A 6,944-nucleotide genomic window follows, 5' to 3' on the forward strand; every position below is an offset into this window, starting at 1 on the left:
ATCTATATACAAAATCTTGGTCCAGGCTCCTAATGAGCAAACCAAGGCAACAGTAGCAAAGAACACTTCCTGAGAGCAGGAGGAAAAATCCTTGAGAGGAACCAAGGCTCAGAAGAGGAAGCCACCCCATTCTGTTTGACACTGGATGGTGAACTAATAGCACACAATCAATAAAGTTGCTTCAACTTCAATTTTATATCAAACTTAATTTGAGTAACTTATCAGCCTTAAGATACGGCTAACAAATATTTGGCAGAGGTACTCATATTATTCAGTAAGAACCAGTTCAGAGTCATGTTACAACCTCGTCTAGGCTTCAGGCCATAACAAGAAGTGTGAGAATAATGGCTAAACAAGTGTGTGTGGAAATGAAATCAGATTGCAACAGACCAAAGCTGTTGTACAAGAGATAGTGTGACACTGGACTATAACATAAGGAGTGATCGAGGCCAAAATAACAAACAAATCCACACTAGGAAAAAAAAAGACACTCACTAAACCTACACAGACTAAAGAAAATACACAGATCAAACAAAATCCCACTCCCTACTTACCAGTGAACACACAACAAAAGGAACAAAGTGGAATATGTACAAATATACAGCAGCAAACTAACTATTAGAGCAAAGAAAAGAGCAAAGTCAAAACTGGAAACAAAGTCATACAGCAGGTGAGATATCATGAACGTTCTCTCTCTCTCTCACACACACACACACACACACACACACACACACACAATCACATACATACACACACACACACACACAATCACATACATACACACACACACAATCACATACATACACACACACACACACAATCACATACATACACACACACACACACACACAATCACATACATACACACACACACACACACACACACACACAATCACATACATACACACACACACACACAATCACATACATACACACACACACACACAATCACATACACACACACACACACACACACACACACACCAAACACCCCACTACTAAGTTGGGAGATCTAGGACTGCATACATCCCTGTGCGACTGGATCTCCAACTTCCTAACAGACAGACCACAATCAGTACGGGTGGGCAACTGTGCCTCATCCACCCTCACCCTCAGCACTGGAGCTCCTCAGGGTTGTGTCCTAAGCCCCCTGCTCTACTCACTGTACACCTATGACTGCACAGCCACTTCCAGCTCTAACATCATTGTCAAGTTTGCTGACGACACCGTTGTCATGGGTCTGATCTCGGACAACGACGAGAGGGCCTACCTGGAGGAGATTAAACACCTGAAAAACTGGTGCCAGGAAAATAATCTCCTCCTAAACGTCAGTAAGACAAAGGAGCTCATCGTGGATTGCAGCAAGAAGCAGGAGCGGCACTACCAACCTGTGAGGATCAGTGGAACCACGGTGGAGAGAGTAGATAGTTTCAGGTACCTTGGTGTTCACATCTCGCAGGACCTGTCCTGGTCCCGCCATACCAGCTCCCTGGCAAAGAAGGCTCGTCAGCGTCTTTACCACCTCAGACGCCTAAGGGACTTCAGACTGCCCTCCAAGGTACTGCGGATCTTCTACACCTGCACTATCGAGAGCATCCTCACGGGGAACATCACAGTCTGGTTTGGGAATAGCACCAAGCAGGACAGACAAGCACTCCAAAGGGTAGTGCGTTCAGCAGAGCGCATCACTCACTCGGAACTTCCTGACCTGCAGACCACCTACTACAAGCGGTGCCAAACCAAGGCCAGGAAAATTGTGAAGGACCCCACCCATCCCAACAATAGACTCTTCTCTCTGTTGAGGTCAGGGAGGCGCTTCCGCTCCCTGAAGGCCAAGACAGAGAGGCTGAAGAGGAGCTTCTTCCCACAGGCCATTCGGGCCCTGAATCAGGGAAACTGATAAACTGTGGGGACCACCACCACCACCACGTAACATGACTGTATATCTGTACATCTGTATATATAGATTTAGATTTATACTCAATTACCCTGTTACACAACAACTGTAGATATGGTATTATACAAAATGGATCTGTACATTCTGTAAATTGTGTACATATATACCCAACCATATACATTGTACATTGTGTATATAATCATAATATACATATATTGTACATACATTGTTAATATATTTTTGTACATACATAGAATATATATATTTATCTGCATATATATATTTTTCTCTATGCACCCGTTTCTCTTCCTCAGTTTGGACAGAGCACTCTCCACCATTTCACTGCGAGTTATACTGTGTATGACTATGTATGTGACGAATAAACCGAACTTGAACTTGAACCAAACACCAAACACAGGACGTAACAGTCAGCACAGTAAACATCTAAACTCGAATTAGCAGGAGAGCGACTGGTGGTGGTGACGACCCAGTAAAGTCTCCATGACACCCCAGAAATGGTTATTGATCTCTGGATTAACCAGTCAAATCCATGGCGGTCAGGCTCGTCTGAAGGGGCAGGCAAGCAGGAATTCTCCTTCAAAGTTGAGCATCAGAAATGACAAGAGGAAAAGAGGAGAAGCTGTCCAGCTCAACAGAGAAAGGACGCACAGAGGCATTGATCTCCGTTTGCGAATGCATTGTGACTAATAGAGTTCAACAGAGACTCTGGCAGATCTAGCTGTAGCGGCTTAGCTGAACGGGGAAGGCCAGAAGGTAACAAAGACATGAACATTCTTCAAGACATCAATGTCCCTGTGTTCCACCCTCCACAAACCTGTGGGAATGCATGAGAGCAATGAGACAACAGCATCAACATCTCAGTTTACCTTAAATCTCCATGTCTATGACCTCCAAGATCTGTACCATTTATTTAACCTGAAAATGAATTTGAAAACGAAAATGAAAATGAACTTTTTAATTTTAGGTACAAATAGATAACTGGCACTTGCAAAGCTAAGTAGATAAGTGGTGTCACACACAACCACCACAGTTTAGGGATGATGGTTACAGCTTGACAAAGATGGCCTCCATCACTGCTCTTTCAAACCTGTTATCTTCTCTAGCCAAGATGTATAATTAGTTGTTTTCTAAGAAGCTTCCTTTAACAAATATTGTTCCATATTTTCACTTTGCTGGAATCAGGGGAATTATAATTTCTCTCACACCTCTTTACATATGCTTGGATTTTCTTTGTGGGTGAAAAGAAAAATATGAATATTGTCTTTTAATGAACTGTCAGACTGATTCAAATGTCAAACTCATATCTGTAATCCCCACCTATTAATGAGATGAGCACTGGGGCCATCAAAGAGATGGAAAAAAGACATTCCTTCTTTGGGAACTTGGACCAGAAAAGGGAAATTCTGTTTCAAAGCTTGCTCTCAATTTCACTAATGGTTAAAAGAAGCAGTAATGGCTAAAGATATCCATGGACTTGAAATTAAAACATGCCAGCGTGGAATATGATTACAGTGTGACCTCGGCCCCTGCACCCCAATCCCTTTCATCTTCTGGCTCCTCCTGTGTGGCTTGTCTCCTATAACTTTACTCAAGGAAGCTTTGCAGCTGTCAGCCCCTGTTACAGTGCCATAATGCAGAAAGGATAACTATAAGAGAGCCACTATGTCTGTGTCTATACTCTAAGCAACACATTGGTGGTATGCTGTGTAGGTACGTTAGATACGTTAGAAGTTAGGTGCGGGAGATCCTACCTTTTCATTTTTATTTTGACCTGCTGGAGCAACTTTTGTGCAGGTGGTGACATTGTGTAGTTTTATGTGAAGTCAAATTCAACTAATCAATAAAACAAATTAATATTTCAAGCACTACAGTCACATGCAATGGAAAATAAAATCTTAAAAAATGGAGAGACACTAAAGCTTATATTGTGCGCTACACATTTGTCTACTTCCAACCTAATCTAAGAAACTTAAAGAAACGAAATACTTTCAGTGTGAAAGAGGGAAATTTATTCTTAAAAGACACTGAACCATTAGTATTATTTATCTACTTACTTCCATTTAGCCTAATAAAACCTGTGATGCACACTGTGCAGATTAAAGTGTATAAATGTAGCTACTTTACAGCACTTTTATTTATTTTTCCAACATGCACCTTAACTTTGAGCCAAAGCTCCCAGTAATCAGTCTAGCCCCCATGCCTCAACCATGCCACCATAGTGCCTCAACTGTGCCTCCACCATAGCAGTGTTAGCATGTGGAAACTAGTGTTTTTTGCTCCTGTTGCAAGGTAATACCTGTATTTCCCTTGGGGAGTCCTTTTGCCTGTGGTGCCTGCTGGCTGGTCAGCTAGAATGCAGCCCTAAGTTTCCTATTTGTATGCAATCTGCTACACCTAATGTGTTTGACAGAAGCCTGCTAGCAGAACAGATTTGCTTGCATCTCATCTGCCCAGATACAGCAGAAACCTTAGATGTCACATTGTGGTTCTCCAGTATAATAAAAAACAATTGCTGTCCAGAGACCCTTGAAAATGATGTCTAGTATAGCTACATTTTGGTACAATATAGATCCTTTTAACTACTGCACACTGCAAGAAATATCTGACAAAATATCTGATTCTGAAAGATCAAACAGTAAGCCATAATTGAGAGTGGCCAGCAGAATGATCAACTAAAAAGACTAAGTTTGTGTGTGTGTGTGTGTGTGTGTGTGTGTGTGTGTGTGTGTGTGTGTGTGTGTGTGTGTGTGTGAGTGTGCGTGTTAGTGTGTGTGTGTGTGTGTGAGTGTGTGTGTGTGTGTGTGAGAGAGAGAGAGAGAGAGAGAGAGAGAGCGAGAGAGAGCGAGAGAGAGAGAGCGAGAGAGAGAGAGAGCGAGAGAGAGAGAGAGAGAGAGAGAGAGAGAGAGATCTCCATGGCAGTGTCATAAAAAAGCACCTTGGGCACACAGTGCACTCAGATTACAGATGAACGAGAGAGAGAGAGAGAGAGAGAGAGAGAGAGAGAGAGAGAGAGAGAGAGAGAGAGAGAGAGAGATTGCAGGATTGCCAGTGCCATGGGCAGAGTCTCACATCTGAAATAGTACTTGACTCTGCTGGCCTACACTGAGTTTCCTGAAAGTGCTGTAGTTTAAGTGCATCATAAACTCCTCCTTAAAAAGATTAATTAAAGTACCAGCATGATCTAAATCCCTTTGCAACTAACATATTATGTTATCTATGTTATTTAACATGCTAGACAACTCAATCATTAATCCTAAAGTGTTTTGTAAATTAGTACCAACCTGATTTAGTCATGATAAGACAATACTCTGTAACCTTGAAATGTTTACTGTTTGCCTGAAATTATGTTTTTTGTTACTCATAGTATTTGTTATGTTTTAAGTGATGTTACTGCAATATGGTGTATGTTATAATTACATGATTTTTAGTATAGGTACATGTTCTAGTCTGTAAACATCTTGATAGGTTGTGTTTATCATTTTTGTATTTGTAAGAACAAGACATAAAGTGCTAAGGTTCTACTAACCCACCAGACCCTGGTGTGATATTGCATGAGATCATTATATATTTATAATAGTCTATATGACACGTAATGTTAGCTGGGACTATACAGTTGGAGCTTAGTTTATTTCCCGATGCTGTAACAGGAGGTGGGGCTCAGAAAAAAAGATTTTCTATCAAGGCCAGGCCTCAATTAATGTGTGTGTGGGTGTCCTGTGCTACAGTAATGTGCTGTATATGTTTAAGTGGTTTTGGTGAAGAAGCATTGTGTGTAATTCAATGGGTGGTTAATTACTGTGATGTCTTCTACTAGATTCTTTACTGTTGGGACCCACATAGTAAATGATGGATTTATTAATTTTTTAGCAGAATGTTTTTTAAGCATTGAAGTCAGTTGATAGACTTAGTAGTCTACAGGTTCTTCTTGACCTTGTGACTGACCTGCAAGCAGGCATTGGAAAATTCAGTCTTGCATGCTTTTGTGTTCTGAAAAGGCTATTAAAAAAAAACCTTAGCAGACAGATGGACAAGACTACTGAATGAGTCACATCATAATGAGGGAAGTGAGTCAATATTTTTTATTCCTCAACACTCACTATACAGCACTCGGGTGCTTGTGTATTTTAACGGCCATGTCCTTACCCTGTGCTGGCAGGCAAAGAGGCCATGTCCCTGGCAGGATAAGTGTTGGCGAGGGGAGCCACGACATGCCAGACTATAAAGTGACATCACACTTGTCATGGAACTGCAGGTATGACAGGTCTAGAGTAAACATACACTAACCAGAACCTGCAGAATAACCTGCAGAGGGAGTAAGAGAGAGAGCGAGAGAGAGAGAGAGAGAGAGAGTGTGATAATATCATGAATATGGTCTTGATGTATGTGCAGTGTAAGTACACTTCCTGTACACTTGCTATACAGCTAGTCTTGCTGTCAAAAGGCTAGTTACCACTGTTTCTGATTGGAATTGAGCTGCTACATCTGACTGTGTAGTTGGATGCCATCCATGGACAGAAAGGTCATGTAGCAAGGCAAATGTAATCCAGCAGCCTTTGGTGCAATACTGAAGGCGTGAATTAGTGTGAATGAGGACTGTCTAGGTTTAGCAGCAGAACAACAGTCCTTAGGAATGATAACCAGTCCAATGTGATACAAGACAAACACTGACTGCTCACTTGGCACATAACAGAACACTTGACTAACACAGATGTCATTCATAACATTGCCCCATGACGGAGTTTACAGAAAATAAACATTTCTTACCTTTTACAGATTTTTATAAACCCTAGTTGAGTTTATAAAAACTGGCTTTTTCTTGCATTTGGTATAAATTGAACGCATACATTAAACTGAAAGGTTTAGTCGGTGATGATGGGTTGTCAAGACGACCTATGACCTTGCTTAATTAAGTTAATGTCCCAACACAAATGCCATGGCTGCTACGTCATGTTTCACTGAACTTTAGAATACCCCAAGGATATTCTGAGAAATTCAGAATTTTCGGTCAATTTAATAGGGGTTTCAG

This window comes from Electrophorus electricus, chromosome 9 (genome assembly GCF_041902795.1).
Source record: "Electrophorus electricus isolate QZ-2024a chromosome 9, ASM4190279v1, whole genome shotgun sequence".
NCBI lineage: Eukaryota > Metazoa > Chordata > Actinopteri > Gymnotiformes > Gymnotidae > Electrophorus > Electrophorus electricus.